Below are 19,017 nucleotides of genomic sequence, written 5' to 3' on the forward strand. Positions count from 1 at the left end.
ACCCACTTTCAATTTCTCAAAAATGGAAAGTTTCAATTTTTCAAAGCTAAGGAAAACTTAGTCTCAATACTAAGAGTTCAAAACTCAAAAATTACTCTAATGAATGTTCAGAATAAAATTTGATACTAAACATAACATTTGAAAATGTATTTATAGTCGCCAAAAATATGTTGCGAAGGACCATAACATAATGTTTGAAAATGTATTTATAGTCGCCAAAAATATGTTGCGAAGGACCATTCGGTGTAGTAGGTTAGGCTCACCGAACTGCCTAGTGATCCGTCCTTTGACCCATTTCATCGTCTTCTTGCTTTTGCCTTCAGCATTCTCAAGGTTTGTTACTTTGGACAATCTAACACTGCATCGCAGAACCACTCGGTGATCCGCTGACTGCTCATTTCTCTTGCCAACTTGATTTTCTCCTTTAGGGCTTTGCACACTGGAACTTTAGGTGAGGTAATGGTCATTCGGCGACTCGCCAAATGGACTTGGCGATCACCAGACTTTATTTTCTACCTTCTTTAAGCTTGTTTCGTTCCTTTTTGCAAGTTAGTTTCCATGCTTTGTTCCTCAATCAAAATACCTGGAAATTAAGGGTCTTACATTAGTTATTGGTACAAAACAAGCATTTGAGGACACTAAATACATCCAAATAAAGCCCTAAATGAGTCAAAATCTCAGACTCATCAGCCCCCTCGAAATTTTCTACCCCACTGTAGAACTTTAGACTTTCTGATGCTTCTTTTGTAAACCAGAAGTTGCCTCTTTTTGAATTTTTGAGATCTTCTCAAAAATTCTGCCCCACTCTCATGATTCATGAAAATATAGGAACCGTTGAAATCTTCTCGACAGTTATTTTGTCTTGTGATTTGCAAGCTAATAATATTCTAATGAAATTTTGAGATCTTCTCAAAAATCCTGCCCAGTATTGAGATTTGTAAAGAAAAAAAATGATTTTGCTGGAATTTTTGAGACCTCTCAAAAAAATTGCCCCAGTATTGAGATTTTGCAAGAAAATGCTCATTGAGGGAATTTTTGAGACCCTTTCAAAAAAATTTCCCTAGTTACGCAATCAAAGGGGAAATGAAATTTTTATTAGGATAAAACCGAACTCCATAGGAACGCCTATGTATCCCCTCTTAAACGGGAATCAGGTCTAACGTAGTTCCAACTACAAAAAGCATAAGACATTAAACAGAGCATTCTTAAGCAATAGCTAAAAAGATAGATTCTGACCAAACATTATTTTCCATATGCTAACGTAGGTACCTAAATGTAGAAAACTCATACTTAAATGGCATAAGCCTTTATTGGAGACTGCTTCAAATGACTTTCAGCATATTCACGGTTGGAACCCCTTTGGCACAAGGTCTATCCAGTGTATGACTTTAGCCTCAATAAGTTGATGAATCTAGTTTCTCAAAGCACAACGTTCTTCAGTAGTATGTCCTTTCATTCCTGAATGATACACACAAATTTTGTTAGGATCATACCATTTGGATTGAGCGTCTGGATTCTTGGCAGGGATAGGTGGCACACAGCCACCCACGTTAAGCCTTTCATAGAGTTGGTCTATGGAATCAGCTAAAGAAGCGTAAACTTTGGTGGGCTTCTTCTCAGCATTGAATAGGTTTTTGCAAATATGAGGTTGAGTGAGGGTTTTGACATTGTGGATGGGATATATTGGTTGCTGATGTGGTAGAGGAGGTTTTTGGCATGGAGGAATTTGATATGGTATGAGCGGCGCGCGATACCATGGAACTTGGTGTAGAAGCATCTGATATTGAGGAGCTTGTATGATGGGATTCTGCAAGCGCGGAGTTAAAGATGGAGGTCTAGAAGCATATGCATGATGTTGCGGAGGATATGGGTAATTTGGAATGTGAGTGTTCTTTGGAGGCAATTGAATGGAGCTTGGTTGATTTTGAGGTTGAGAAGTGGGGTGAACTGGTGGAGGATTAGTTTGGAAAATGGCTTGACTTGTGACAGGCTTCTTGTCCAAGTTTGTCTCCAAGGCGGGATAAACAGAGAGTAACAGCTTGGCCCACTCGCATGCATCTGACACCTCTTCTTCTAACTTTGTTATTTTCAGTTCGAGGCTCGATACCAACTCGTCCGAAGGATTCTTGTTTTGAATAGTCTTGCACATAACCTTCTCATTAGTCATTTTTCTCTTTCCTTTGTGATTCTTACTTGGAAGAGAAGGAAGAGCACCCTTTGATCGTGTGTGGTAAACCATGGTCTACAGATCAACCATTGGGGAAGGGTAAAATAAAAATAAAAGCAAAAGAAAACCCAAGTTAGAACGTTGCATAAATTGAGATAGCAAGCCCATTGTTTTGAGACAAACGCCCTAAATTCAAAGGGCCTCGTTAAGCCAGAGGTAGGCCTAAGACGACACATAAGTGATGCACAATAATTAATTCAAACCTTATTCGCCAATTTAGAGTTTAGATTAGAGGAATTTTGAACTCCATTTTGGCATGACTTGGCTTAGATTAATTATGGTGATCAAATTGACACATAATTATGCAATTTGTCTAAAGAGTGTTGAGGCCCTTTAGACGAAACGGTGGCTACTAATTATGTGGATTGACACGAAGGGTCAAACCACCTAGGCTTATGCAGCATGTATTACATAATTAAGATTTCTAAGAGTTAGGTAGACACGGACTTGAAGAGGCTCTATGCGAGAAGGCACATGGTTCCACGATAGTAAAACTATCTGCATATGCCATGCCTCAGCCATCCCTCTAATATAAGGCGTTTGAAGAGAATTGAAGTATTCTGTGAGATGTGCAAAGTCACACACCATCACTAGAATATATAAAAATAAAGAAAGAGGGTCCCAATTGGGGGAAGTATGAGCGAAATATCAGTTGTCAAAGCAGTAACATTCAGTAAATAAATGGAAAGCTGTAACACATAACTAGTTATATAAAGCAGTAAATAAATAAGTACATAAATAAGCATGCAAACACATAAATGAATTAAGCAGATAAGGAAAGGAAATAGGGATTAAACATGGACATAACAGATAAGGAAAAGGGAAAGGGTGAAACATGGAAATAAACAAGCAACGAAATAACTAAATAGAGTAAACCCCCACATAAGCATAAAACACGTAATGGTAAGAACCAAATATCCCCCACATGACCTAACAACTCTTTTGGGTTTTGGTGAAGTGAAGAGTCGCCACCAAACGAATTAAGGTAGGTTAGGGTACCTATCTAACCTAACTAGTTCCAGCTAAAGGTCAACGAACCAGAGATCGGGTAAGGGTTCAAATTACCTTGAGGGAAAGGTGTTAAGCATCCCTCGAGGTCCACAAAGGTGGGTCCCGGCCATCTCTCATGCAATTTGTATGAGGGTTACAAGTAGCAATTAAGGTCACTTCTTTATTGGTTATTTAATTAATTAGGCATGCAAAACTAGGTGATAACATAACATTAAATATATATATATTAAACATGAAACAGCTATAGCAGATAAGCGAGAAGACAGAATATACACAAATAGATAGAGGAAAGATCGATTTTATTTATTGAGCTACCCCAAATAGTTATAATTATAAAACAAATAAATGGGAAAAGATAAGGGAGACCATGAAATCTAGATTAACATACTTTACGGATCAGCGCTCTGCTTATTATTCGGTCGGCTTAATATTAGGAAAGACAAAACCAATGTTTGTTGTTTGAATCTGAGTCGATTGTCATCATCTCTGTAAGGACCTAACTACCCCTACCCCACCTTCCGCATGCATTACGTCCTAGAAGGTTCCTAGCGACCCCACTTAAGGTCCAAGAGGCATTGGACTACTATTAGGATGGATTTAGACTAAAATAAAATATAGGCTTCTAATTATTCGCCCTAGACACCAAGCAAAACATGTTGGACGAGCATTTAGCATGTAAATCTCATATTGGCCACTAGATTTTAATTAAACGTTGCTGGCAAACAAAAGTAATTGTGAAAGGACTCATGTTAAGTGAGTGCACACAAACAAGCATTATAGCAGGCCTTACAGCAGCATGATTACTTAATTAAGAGTGGCAAAAAGTAATTACAGAAAACAAATTTTAACTAATTATTGGCCAGGTTAATTAGGACAGATTAGTTGAATAAGAGCATATGGGCAGAAATATCTAAAAGTAGTAGCAGATTATTAATGTTGAATGTTTATTCTAAGTGGCAGCAATTTAGTAGATGCAAAAAATAATTATAGTTGATTTTAAGTGGCAAAACAAGTGATTATGATGCAGAAGTAAATATTTAAAGCAGATCTGAATTAGAACATGCAGAGGCTGATTTATTAATTTTAAGTCATGAAACAGAGAAAAGTAATGTACAACATTTGTTTGACAATGGCAGGAAAATCATAATAGAATTTAGTTATTTAACATGCTGGAAAACAGTGGCAAAAAGTTATATTATTTCAATCATAACATACCGGAGATTAATTAATATTACCTATGAACATGATTTCTATGTGTTTGAAAAATATTACATAGCACCTATAGGCATGATACTATAAATAAATAATGGTTCATAATAATCTACAACCTACAGGCATGATTTCTATGTATGAGCATGCTGAAAATTATAATAATGTTCAGAAAACCTATAGGCATGGTGTCTAATTATTATTAAAATATTTTCGAATTTTAACGGTATTAGTATGTGAGACAAGATTCTATAAGTTCAAGATCATAGCAAATTTTAACACATATTCATGTTAGGTTGATTAATCAGATAAAGCTATAAACAAAGGTTGATTTTAAGCCAATTATTAAGATATATGCTTGCATGCTTACACATTGGCAAAATTATTATAACAATCACACATAGTAAAATAAAGCTAAAAGGAAAATGAAACAGTTAGCACGTATATCCTCCTCCCCTTAGACAATCTCCAAGTTATTTCATATGTGATAGAGAGTTAGAGTTTATACAAAATTATTACAAGACCGAATCAATGATCCAAATATGAATATTAAAACGAAATAAGGTATAGCTTCAATCCGACATCCCTTCCCATGGCAACTCTTCGAACTCCCTAACTTATAAACATGTTGAACAAACAATAGGGACGATACTACATAATATTTACACACATATTATATGTCTAAACCACACATAGCACATTACAAGCAAAATCATGCATATAAAGGCTCAAACAATTACCGGAAGCAATAACATCTACCAAGAGGGAAGTAGACTGACATGTACGCTTCCCTTTTATTTTATTCATACATACCAATGTATGTAAAATTCATAAGAAAGTAAATAATATTAATGCAAAACAAAGATTAAATAAATAGAGAAGTCTAATCGATTAAGCAGTTTTTTAACAGCAATGAAGTAATCCACGAATATTAGATCCGAAAACAGCAACACAACAATAAGAGAATGCTCAAAGTTAAAAACTTGTTTTCTTTTATGAGTGGAGAGCCTCTTCTAATTGTTAGAGTATTCAAGTATGTTTCTGATGGTTCAAGCGTGTGTTAATAATGAGACAAAGGCCCACTTTACATAGTGAAGGGGAGGGCACATAATAAGGGAAGAAAATTATTTTAGGATCAATTAAATATTTTTCCTTATTTCAAAGGAGCCAAATCAGATTTATTTTAATTTATTTTTTACCAAATATAAAAGCAAGTAACGATCGGCTTACTATAATTAAGCATAAATAGTTAATAGCAGATTATACACAATTAGCTACAAGGGAATAAAATAATTATTTTAAGGAAAGGGGAATCAATTAGGGCAGCCGAATAATTTTATGAACCAAATTAAAGCAACTCTTATCATAGCAAGAAACATACCGAGTCTGCCCACAATGTAGTTAGAGTAAAGAGGTCAATTCACTACATCTAAATAATATTAATTCCCTAACAAATTTTAAAATAACAAACATCACGGACATCATTTAAGGATACTCAATCAGCATAAAATCAGTTACCATAAATCGAAAAAGTAAATTGCAGCAAGGTTGAATGAACACAATCAATGAATACGAGCTATCATACTAAACAAAGGAATAATCAGTTCACAAACTATTACAATTAAGGGAGTGAAAATATGCAAAAGATTAGTGGACAATAAAGTTAACATTAATGGGCAGATTTAAATTAGCTTGTGAAAGAAATCAGTGGCCCTCAAAACAATAGCACGTTATAGCAAATGAATATGAACCATGAACAATTTCAGTCAATATCGATCGATTGCTTAAACTAAATAGAAATCACAGCAAATCATGCTTAAAACAAAACTGACAACTATTTTTTGATTTTTTAAGTACATATTGAAAAAAGATGGCAAAAAATCATAGTCGAATTTAAGCTAATTATTTGAAGACGGATAAAAAATTAAACAAAGACAAACCTGGATCTGTCTAGATCCGTGTTAGTGCAAAATTGCAGAACTTCGAGCCTCACCGGAGCTTGCTGCCTCGCTGGTCCGGAGCTGTTGTTTTTTGTTTTCGTGGTGGCTTCGTCGAGCTATTGTTAGTAATGCCCAACATCACTGCTCGCCAAAGTCGGAGTTGTTATTCGAAGTTGTTGCTGCTATTTTTCACCAAAAAAAAGAGGGGAAACGAGAAATAGGTTGGTCGGTCAGTGTTAGTCCTCGCGCTACTGCTATTTCTTTCTTGCCCCTGCTGAAGCGGATGGCTTGTCGTTTGCCAGTCGCTGGCGTTCGCTAGTGGCTACCGGAGTGCGCATCGTTGGGCGTTGCTGCTGCTCGCCTTCTTCCTCATCGATGCTGGAAGGAGAGAAAAGAGGAACAGAGACGCAAGGTCTTGCTAGCTCGCTGATTTCTCGCTCGCCAGAGAAAGAGAGAAGAGGGAGAGAGAGGGGAAAGGAAGAGAAAAAAAATTAAGGTTTGAGGGTATTTTGATTAAAATAGGAAAGAGATGAGATATTTAATCCTGGCCCTTGAATTGATATGAGATGAGTGGCTAAGATCGATTATAGCAAGGCGACGGCTGAGATTGAAAGATGGAATCTTAAATAAGATTGGATTGGATTAGATTTGGAACGGCCAAAATTACAATAAAATTGGCTACAATTGAAATGAAAGGGTGGCTATATTTGAAATAGAATTTGAATTGAAATAGTTAGGATTGAAACGAATTAGGATAGAATAGGCTAGAAATTAAATAATTTGGAGGAAGATTAAGGAATGCTATTCAATAAATTAAATACTACACAATTAAAACATTTTCTTATAATTAAACACACTTTTAAAATATTTAAACAAAATAAGTAAAGTAATTATGCCAAATAATAACTATCGATAATAATTTAATACAATAATTTAAAGGAGATAATAATTACAATAATTTATAAATTATCAATACAAAAATATATGATTATTTAGACAAAATATATTTATTTATTTTATTTTAAAAAAAATACGTATTTAACCGAATAGCAATTCGGAAATGGTTATAGGTTGATCAAAATTGGGTGTCAACACCTACTAATATTAATCTCCCCGAATGTTCCCAAGGGGGAGATATTTTAACACCCCGCTACTAGAAAAACTTGGAATTAGAAAGAAACCATTTTTGGAAAATAATCAAATTTGGAAAGTTTGACAAAGTTGAGTTAAGTATAAGTTTTGAAGCAACTTCAAACAACCATAACTCCTAGCTCAGGATGAGTAAGGTGTGCTACAAGATATCGTAGGATATATCTTTAAATTATCTTTCCAACGCCGCCGAGTTTGCATGATTTCGAGTTTGTTTGAGGGAGATATGCTCATTTGAAGTTGGGTTGTCTAGATAAAGAAAGTCAAACCCGGATTTTTGAAGGGTACTATGGTCTTTTCACTACCCAAATTAACTTATTCCATTTTTGATAATTATTTAGGGATCTAAACTGAATTGGGTCAGTTTACGCACTCAAAGATTTCACGCTAGGGTTTAGAGAGAAGAACTCAAGAGAAAAGAGAAGAGGAAAGTCAAGATTCGTCGTCTTTGTGAGGAATTGATTGCGGATTTCGTCAAGGATTTAATCCTACTAGGTATGTGAGACTCTCAAAATGTTGGGTTCATTCACCCATGTGCCAAACATGTTTATTTCAGCCTGAAGTCGTCCTAAAAAGATTGGAAGTTTGAATGTTCTTGATGTGTGTTCTTGAATTGCTTTCATTCCTGAATTTGGGTTGAGATTGAGGAGCTTCGTGAGGTTATAATGTTGTTTCATTGAGTTGTTTGAGTTAGATTCTTATGTAAATATACTGGGTATTTGAATCTAAAGAGGAATTGAGAAAAAGAATCGAATTTAGGCGAATTGGGGTTAGAAAACGAAGAAGGAACAAGTCGGGTAAATCTAGGTACCAGGTCCGCGTCACGGACCTATTCCTCAGGATTGGAAAAATTTTATCTGCGTCACGGAGCGGTCACGGACCCTTCTGCCTCAAAATTTATTTTGCGACCAAATATTTAAATGCATCTCCGTGTCGTGGGCTTGCTTCGGGACAGTGATTTCTTGATCATTTCTCATGTTTAACTATCTACAATCACTCCTAAACATCATGAGATCTTTCCTATCACAAATCACAATCCTTGAATCCATAAATTCAAATTCAAGGAAAGTTAAGAGCCAAGTCAAGAGAAGTTCATAGAGTCTTCCAAAAGTCTTTTACAAATGCTTTAACTTTGTTTTAAGACATGAGTTTTTAGTTGAGTAAAGAGTAAAGATTGAAGTTCATTTCTTCAAAAGAGTATATCGGGACTATGTATTCCCAAAGAGTAAAATGTTTTTCACATTTAAACAAGAAAGGAAACTGAGATTTCCAAAAAAGTCTGTGAGTTAGTTTTCAGTAAAGAGTAAATGCTTTCACAATTAAGCAAGAGAGGGAAACATTGATTTCCAAGAGAGCCTTCGTGTAACGACCCGAGAGCAGCCCCTAGTCGTTACCGCGTATTCGACCTCGAAAAGGTCTTATACAAGCCCTTAGCATTCGTCATAACATGTATCATATAATAAAGTCATGGAAAATTTAAAACTTTTACTTTGGAAGTTCACTTCACTTCATAAATGAAAAATAGAATCTAACTTCGTCACAATGTACCACCTAGACATAGAAGTATCGAAAATGGGACTTAGCCCTTACATCAATAAGAAGTCTTGAAATAGGAAAGTACAACAATGTCTTTCAACATAAGCAAAGAACTAAACATAGAAGCTAGATCATAGGGTCTTGTCCTCGGACTTGAGGACTCACCAACTTGGGGAAGCAACTCCAAGTGTCTTGAGAAGTAAGCTTGGATCCTCAATGGCACGAACCTAAATGTTTGGGGAAAAAGGGAGAAAATATGGGTTAGTACAACACACGTACTAAGCATGGCTACTATGCATAAAAACCATTGAAACATGCATAAAAGGACATTTAGTCAAAACATGCATTTTACCAAGTAAATCCAATATGCACACAAAGTAAGCATCATAGTCCAAACCAACATAATATCATCCCAACATGTAGACAACCCAAGCAATACTAGTGCAATGCAAAGAATAGAACCCCATAACCCTATTCAAAGCCAAGTATCACATTAAGCGGCCTACTTCATGCATACATTCATAAGATCATATTTCATCATAACTTACCATATTCATAATGATCATACATAACATAGCTTCAACATACATAAGTCATAATCATCATAATCAGAAGAGAACATTACTATAACCATCTCTTAGGATCCCACAAGTGCAATGTGCAAGAGAAGTCACATACCCTCTCTTACACTATGTAGAAACCCTTAAGAAAGCCCTAGTAAGAGTCCACACCTTTCATACCTTCATTTACTTTTTACATTAGGGAAATATTGCAATAACCGACATAGACCATAAGAGCTACATGGAATCTGGTGTTCTACTCCCACACCGAAAAGAGAGAGTTAACACTTGCCTAAGGTGTAACCATTCGTACATAGCTATCAAGGTGGATCCACTAAGCTAGAGTCCTATGTGGGCACATAGTTAAGGGTCAAGGAGATTGCTTCTAGAAACCCTAACTTACTAAACGTGGGGGTTTCCATCTCATGAGACAACACATACCGTGGGTAATCCGGACTTGCTAAACGTGAGGAAACCCATGTGGGGAGCCAGACTTACTAAACGTGAGACCCCCATCTCATTTACATGCCCTTTCGGTGCTAAGCATCAAATTCCCTTTTGTAATCATCTTTAGTCATCACATAAGTTCACATTAGCCTTTACTAGACTCTTATGTAGGCATCTTACCATAATAGCTCATATGTGTTCATAAGTGAGTAACAATCCTTTCACTTTAGAAACACTTAGTAAGTGAGTAAACCTTTCACTTTACATTACACTATAATCATGAGAACTACCTCTCAATCATATAGCAATCATACCATAACATACATACATACTTCATAGCTAATTCAAGTGTAGAGGGTTAAGGATGAGGAAACTAGGTCATCAACACCACAACAACACATTAGGTATAGCATCATTACAATCTAAGCAATTCACCTTTCATACTTGAGTTCAAAGAAGAACCAACCTTCATACCTTCTTGCCCTTCTTGGGACATACATACTTCAATTACCAATTGATTCATAACCAATACATAATACAAGGTAATTCATGAAGTAATAACATAATCAACATCAATATAAGCAATTGACATATTCCCTTCATAGCCTTCAAGGCTTCATTCAAAGACTCAACCCTAATTTCATAGCAATTATACATAACCTAGGGTAGAATCATCATACAAACATGAAATACATAACATCACATTCAATTCATAGCCTTCAATCAATATCCAACACAAACTAGGGTTAGAATTAGGTAAAGAAGGAGAAACATGGGTCTTATGGGGAATTCTTCAAGAAACCACCAATACAACATAAATTAATCCATAATTGTTCATATAACATCAATCAAAGTCACTTTATAACATCAATTTCACTTTAGAAAGAAGACCCACGTTTTTGAATTGAAACCTAGAAATTAGAGATTTTGAAATTCATCTTGAAGGGGCCTCTTGCAGAAAGGAATCCCAAGAGTGATAAGCAACCATACCTTATTGATGAATTAACCACAAAAATCCGACTTGAAACCTTAGAGAGTTGGTCTTCTTATTGAAGCTCCAATCTTCTTCAATAGAGTTCTTGAGAAGAGAGAGAGAGTAGAGAGAAGGAGGAACTTTAGGTTTAGATCTTTGGGGTTTTGTGTTTGAGTGATAAAAGTGAGGTAAATTGACTTAAAAATCATTATATACACGTCCCCTAAAGTACCCTAAATACCCCTCACTTAGTTGGACTCTTTAATGAAGTAAAAATTGATTTCTGAATTTCTGCATTTTCGTCGCGGACTTGAGCTATTCCCTGAAGATATTTGGAATTAAATTTTGAGACAATAGAATCCGCGACACGACCGCATCGCAAACAAGATTTTTTCTCCTTGGGGGAGCAAGGCCGCGACGCGCACCTATTCCCACCAAGTGCAATTTGCAATCTGCCTTGGTAGCTTGCTTGGTCAAGGTTGGGGTCCTCTTTGGGGCCCCTTAGGGTGGCCCCGGGGTGTCGTATTAGAACGTTTTGACCCAATAAACATATATTTACCTAATTTAAACCTTTTTACAAGATTATACCATCATACGACACTCCCAAACCATCCCAACACCTAAGGACACACAAGAACACATTCTTCTCTAGTTTTCGGACGTCGAGGTCGTTTCTTGACGTTTAGACTTTAATCTTCCAAACTAAGTCAATTGCATAAATTTAGGTTTAGAAACATCATTTTAACTATTTTTAAGTCATTATTCATAAGGTGAGGCTTTAACTTAAGTCAAAGAATTTTTGGGGTGTTACACTTCGGGTTAGTTTTTGAGTAATTATCTCAAACCACAGAGTTATGTTTTTAAACATATGAGCTAGTATATTTTGGGAGTAGTATTGAGCACTGTTATAGAGGAGAGTTCAGAAAACTCCCAGCCCCCATAAACCATGTAGCCACCATGGGTTGAAAAGGGTCATACTTTTTAGATGATTCATTAGTGCTTTTTAGCATAGACTAGTGGATGCACTTGGTAGTCAGGTTCTATACCCTCGCCAAGGTATAGGACAGCCCTGACAACGTGAGGCAAAACGTTGTATCATCACAATAGCTCTTAAGTGATGGTTGTCGGTTAGAGAAACTCTCATAAAAGTATTTTGTATTCTTATATACACAGAGTTAATTGTATTTTTACATATAAACAGAGTTTTTTGTATCTTTGCATACAGACTGAGTTACTATTGTATTTCAAAATACACAGAGTTGTTATCCATGTGTCACGGCCCAAGGGTACACCCTAGATGTAACATGGTGTACTAGACCCCGAAAGGCCTAACACAAGCCACTTATCATATTATAACATAAATTACATAGAAATGATGCGAAAATTTTAAAACTTTTCTTTATAATCGAAGTCTTTATAAAAGCAAGTGAAAGTCTTTAACACTTTGTCTCAAACCATCTAATACAACTTGAATAACTATTTGGGACGCATTCCATAAAAAAGTCTAAAACATAAAAGAAATACATAAAGGTAAAGGTCGATTTATCCTCGATGCTATGAGGACTCATCAAATCTTCAACTCCTTTGCTCTTCTAGAAACCTATCCTCAAGAATGGAACTCAAAGTCGCAGGACCCTACATTTGATAAGAATGTAGGCAAGAGTATGCGTTAGAACAAAATGTACTAAATATGTTAGCTAGCATGACATCATAAGAGCATAACAGAAGGGTTAGCAAACATAAAACATAAGTCATGAGCATAAGAGACAATAACATGATCATAAGCATAATCTCCAACATAGGCATAATATGAGCATAAGTCAACATAAGGCATAATCCAATAACATAGGAAATACCACATATTTATAAGCTTAGTCCATACTCAAATCCTTTTAACATAAGAGAAACTTCATAAGTAACCTTCAAGTTATACTTGTGCAATGCATAGATGAGACCCCGTAATCCCAACTAGGCTAAGTACCACTCTTAGGCCATCATACCTCTTTATCATATTTGATCTCATCCTCTAGCTTACTTCTCATAGAAAAGGGAATCTCTCACCTTTAGAGAATCATATCATGGAAGGCAACTATAGCAACAATCCATCAAACATACATCATAAAAGAGAAACACTTCTTAGGTAACCATAAGTCATACTTTATGCAATGCATGGATAAGACCCCATAATCCTACCCACACTAAGTAATCCTTTAGGTCATCATACTTTTACTTCTTCGTTGGAAACTAGTCCCTCTCTTTAAACCTTAGAAAACTATGAAGTAATTCCTTAAGCACATCTTAGTTCATTATTAAGTTGAACCCTATGAGATACTTCCTTAAGCATGTCTAAGTTCATTATTAAGATGGACTCTATGAGATACTTCCTCAAGCATGTCTAAGTCCATTAATGCTTTTGAACACTTGGAGATACTTCTTCAAGTATGTCTTAGTTCATTGGATACGGAGATTGCTACTAGAAACCCTAACTCCACTAGGTGAAGGCTTCCATCTCATGAGACCTAACTTTGGGAAAACCCGGACGCTACTATGTAAAAGTTCCCCCTTTAACTTGGATAGTCCTCACATCAATGAGATGTAGTTCTCCTCTCAACTTGGTGCCCGAACCCTACCTTGTGTGACTCTCCCTCTCATTGTCAATATCCATTTGGGGCCAATGTTAAGCCTTTTTCAACATTCATGTCTCATGAAAAAATGTCCTTGACAATACATCAATGTTCGAGTGATTCTATCACTTTATACATTCAAGTATTCATAAGGTAGGTTAGGTGAGTATAGGCTTTTCACCACATATCTACCTATTAGGCCTCTATTCTCATATAGACTTTACTCTCAAAGCCTTAGAATACATAATTTATCACATTAGCTTTACTCTTAAAGCCTTAATGATCAACATCCATGACTACAAGTCTAACTCTCAAAGCTTTACTTCTTACAATCATCATATATATCTAGATCACAAGACATTCAAGTCACAAGCTTCATCTTTAAGCAATTCTAGTCATAATTCATAATAAAGATTCAATTTCAAGCTTTACTAGTCATGATCCATCATATATACTTTATTCTAGTTCAATTCATGTTTACATGCTTCTATTCATGAAAAATTACTATACATAACATTAATTCTAGAAGATCATCTATGAATCCTCAATCTCCCTTCACAAGGCATAAACCCATATTACTACAATTTCATCAATTAAACTAGGAGCCATGGAAAACATATAATATCATCATAATATCTTGATTCAATACTAAATCAATCATAAACAATTACTATCCTGTCATGACCCAAGGGTACACTCTAGATGTAACATGGCATACTTGACCTCGAAGGGGTCTCATACAAGCTCTTAGCATATCACAACATAAGATAATAGAAAAGATACGGAAAATTTAAAACTTTTACCATACAACTGAAATATTTATAAAACGCAAGCGGAAGTCTTACTACACTTTGTCTCAAACCATCTAGAACTCAACTTTGAATAAAACTTTGGGATGCAACCCATACAATAGTCTAAAACATAAAGAAAAGACATAAAGGAAAGGTGAACAATCCTCGATGCTATGAGGACTCACCAAGTCTTCAACTTCTTGCTCCTTCTAAGAACCTAGCCTTAAAGATAGAACTCAATGTCGTTAGATCCTACATTTGATGAGAATGTAGGCAAGAGTATGCGTTAGTACAAAATGTATTAAATATGTTAGCTAGCATGACATCATAAGAGCATAACACAAGGGTTAGCCAACATACAACATAAGTCATAAGCATAAGAGACAATAACATAATCATAAGCATAATCTTCAACATAGGCATAATATGAGCATAAGTCAACATAAGGCATACATCTTGTGCATAGGAGATACATCATGTTCATGGCATAGTCTATACTTTAGACCTTCATATCGTAATAGTGCTATACTCCTAAGTAACCTCAAAACACACTTGTGCAATGCATGAATGACAACCCATAATCCCATTCATACTAAGCATAACCTTGAAGTCACCATATTCATACTTACCATTCATTTGGTCTCATTCTTAGCTTACTTCATATAGATAAGGGAATCTCTCACCTTTATTCAATCATATCATGGAAGGCAATTATAGCAACAATCCATCAAATCATACATTATATAAGAGAAACACATCTTAGGTAACCTTAAGTTATACTTGTGCAATTCATGGATAAGACCCCATAATCCTACCCACACTAAGTACTTTTTTAGCTCCTCATACTCATTCTTCTTGGTTGGAGACTAGTTCCCCTCTTTAAGCCTTGGAACACTATGAGATACTCCTTGAGCATACTCTTAGTTCCTTATTAACTTGAACATTATGAGATGCTTCTCAAGCATGTCTAAGTTCACTATTAAGATGGACCATATGAGATACTTTCATAAGCATGTCTAAGTCCATTAATGCTTATGAACACTAGGAGGTACTTCTTTAAGCAAGTCTTTGTTCATTGGATAAGGAGATTTCGACCCTAACTCCACTAGGTGAAGGCTTCTATCTCATGAGATCTAACTTTGGGAAAACCCGAACTCTACTATGTGAGAGTTCCCCCTTTAACTTGGATAGTCCTCACATCAACTAGGTGTGGTTCTCCTTTCAACTTGGAGCTCGGACCCTACATTGTGTGACACTCCATCCCATGGTCAATATCCACTTGGGGCCAAGCATACACCCCTAGATTTAATTTTAAGCCTTGCTTAATATTCATGTCTCATGGAAGAATGTCCTTGACAATCAATCCATGTTCAAGTGCTTATATCTCTTTATACTTCAAGCATTCATAAGGTAGGTTAGGTGAGTATAGGCTTTCACCACAATTCTACCTATTAGGCCTCTATTCTCATATAGACTTTACTCTCAAAGCCTTAGAATACATAATTCATCACATTAGCTTTACTCTCAAAGCCCTAATGATCAACATTCATGACTACAAGTCTTACTCTCAAAGTTTTACTTCTTACAATCATCATACATATCTAGATCACAAGACATTCAAGTCGCAAGCTTCATCTTTAAGCAATTCTAGTCATAATTCATCATAAAGATTCAATCTCAAGCTTTACTAGTCATGATCGATGGTATATACTTTATTCTAGTTCAATTCATGTTTACATGCTTTTATTCTTGAACAATTACTATACATAACATCAATTCTAGAAGATCATCTATGAATCCTCAATTTCCCTTCACAGGGCATAAACCCACATTACTACAATTTCATCAATTAAACTAGGGTTAGCCATGGAAAACATATAATATCTTGATTCAATACTAAATCAATCATAAACAAGTACTATCCACTCAATTGGAATCATACTCAACACTACCCATAATATATGAAGAAACCCTAGCTAGAATTGGGGGTTCATCTTCACAATTTGGGGAAATCTAGGGGGCTCCATGGATGGAAGAATCTATGGATGAATAAGCTAACATACCTTGATTATAAAGCCCTCACAAAATCTTGCAACAAATGGAGGAATTTGGCCTAGCTTGCTTCTCTTCTTCTTCTTCTTCTTCTTCTTCTTCTTCTTCTTCTTTTTCACTTTCTAGAGAGAGAATTTCTTGGAGGGAATTGGGTTCTTTGGTGAATTGAAAATAATGATTTGGAATCCTTTAATTAATGGTTTAAAAGCTTTATATTGGTGGTCTAGTTACTAATAAAATGACACCACTTTATAACTAATTAATTCTAGAATATTCCCTAACTGTCCAACTTAAACCACCTAAGGACAAGGTTGCCTCACCCACGAGACCCCGACCCACGGGCTGTGCTGGTCATCCGTGGGTGGAGGTACTATAGCTTGGTTGGCAGGCCTTGACCCATGACCCTCCCCTACGGAGCGTGGGTGGACCCACGAGGCGAGAGTCCCCATCGTGGATCACTACCTTGGAGGCAAATTCTGGGGTTGTTTTAGGGTCCTCTTCAAGGACCCTTTGGTTGGTCTTTGGGGAGTCGTACCTTGACGTTTAACCCCTAAACCCCTCATTCTAACTACAGGAAGTCATTTTTACAACTCTAACCCCACGTAAAGCTCTAGAACCCTTACGTAAGGGTCCAGTTTAACCTACTAGTTTTTTGGGTGTTACACTATTTTTTTTAAAAGCTTTTCTTTATATTGCATTTATATTATTGTTTTATATTGAAATGAGTTAGTTGAGTTGAGTTAAGCCTATGTATGTTTTTTCAGTTCCTTTCAAGCTTATGTCTTATTTTAGAATTCCCCTCGCATGCTTGTACATTCAATGTACTGATGCCATTTGGCCTGCATCGTTGCTATGATGCAGATACAAGTAACCATGATCAGCATCCAGCCTTCGTTGATCCAGTTGAGCATTCAGAGTCTTGTGGTGAGCCTCATTGCCTTCCGTAGGATCCCTATTTGCATTGCTTTACTAGTTTTTTAGTTGTTAGGATGATCGGTGGTCTTGTCCCGACATCCCTCACAGTTTTAGAGGCTTCATAGACAGTTTATTAGCTCATTTGTCTTTATCTTGTTATTGGCTTATGTTTTGAGACTTGAGTTGCCATCTTGGCTAATTGAATGTTTCTTTTAAAACATTCCAAGTTTATTTCACGAGTTCATCTTTTGAGACTATTTCCTAGTTATTTAAGTCTTCCGCTGAGTAGTAAGTCAGGCCAAGGGTTCTCTTGGGGCCAACAATAGTTCTCAAGTGCCAGTCCTGCCCAGGGTGTAGGCTCGGAGCGTGACAATGGATTTTTGATTTGTGGTTCAATATTTGAATCTTCTCTTCATCTTAAATAGATACAACTAATTGTATCTGTGTATCAGAAAAACCGATACACCTATTAATCGATTATAGGAAAATTTTGATATATGGGTAGTTGAAACTACTAGTAAATAGCTAAATATCAATGGGTAGGCTAGATTATAATTGAAATAGCTTTCTCTCGAACAACTATTCCGCTTCAAGTGATTTCTCTCGAACATCAACAAGCATAGCAATTAAGAACAATCCATAACCTTAATACATCTTCTCTCTCGAGCAAGATGCGTAGGATTAAGTTTAAGATTCACTATCTCGAGCTGAACCCAAATCAACCCAATACCTACAAACCATTAATCAAAAGCTTTGGTTCAAAAACCTCTCTCTCTCGCAAGCTAAGAACACAAAATTAGAACTGCATTTGCAACTACAATTCATAAATTAAACCTCAACTAATGATTAAACTCACTTAAGTATAGCATTTAAACTAGTAATTAACAATACTCATAAACTAATTCAACCCATAATCACATGATCACACCCCAAGAATTGGGATTTTAGCCAAGCATCATAAAAAGATAAAAACCATTACCAAATCGATTAGCCATCAACTGGGTAAGAGTAATTCAAATTTTGCAATGCTTCAATTTGCAGAAAATTCGAAACCCACTTGCAAAATCTTCAAATTAAGTCTCAAAACCTTCAAGTCTACCAAGAAACTTAAGAGAAAACTGTTCCAGACTAAAAACTGATTCTAAGCTAAAAGAGAACTCCTCAATTTATAATTCAAAATTCTATTTATAGTTGTCAAAAATTAGCGACGAAAGGCCATTAGGCGAGGTAAGTTGGGTTCGCCGAACCACTCGACGAACCGCCCTTTGCTCTCTTCTATCACCTTTTTGCATTGGCTCTCAACATCCTCAAGTCATGTAACTTTGGGAGATCATTCTTGGCATCGCGGAACTACTCGGCGATTCGTCGACTACCCCTTTTTTGTCGTCGAGTTAGTTTCTTCCCTCAAGGATGGCACATTGGAACTTTAGGCGGTCAAAGTAGCCATTTGGCGACACGCCGAGTGCTCTTGGCGATCATCAATCTCGCCTTTCTTCACTTCTTCAATTTGTTTTGTTCCTTTTTGCCTGCTAGTGTCCTTGCTTTGCTCCTCAATCCATATACCTGGAAATTAAGGCTTTAAC

Source organism: Solanum verrucosum, unplaced genomic scaffold (genome assembly GCF_900185275.1).
Source record: "Solanum verrucosum unplaced genomic scaffold, falcon-dt-bn FXZP01000010.1, whole genome shotgun sequence".
Taxonomy (NCBI): domain Eukaryota; kingdom Viridiplantae; phylum Streptophyta; class Magnoliopsida; order Solanales; family Solanaceae; genus Solanum; species Solanum verrucosum.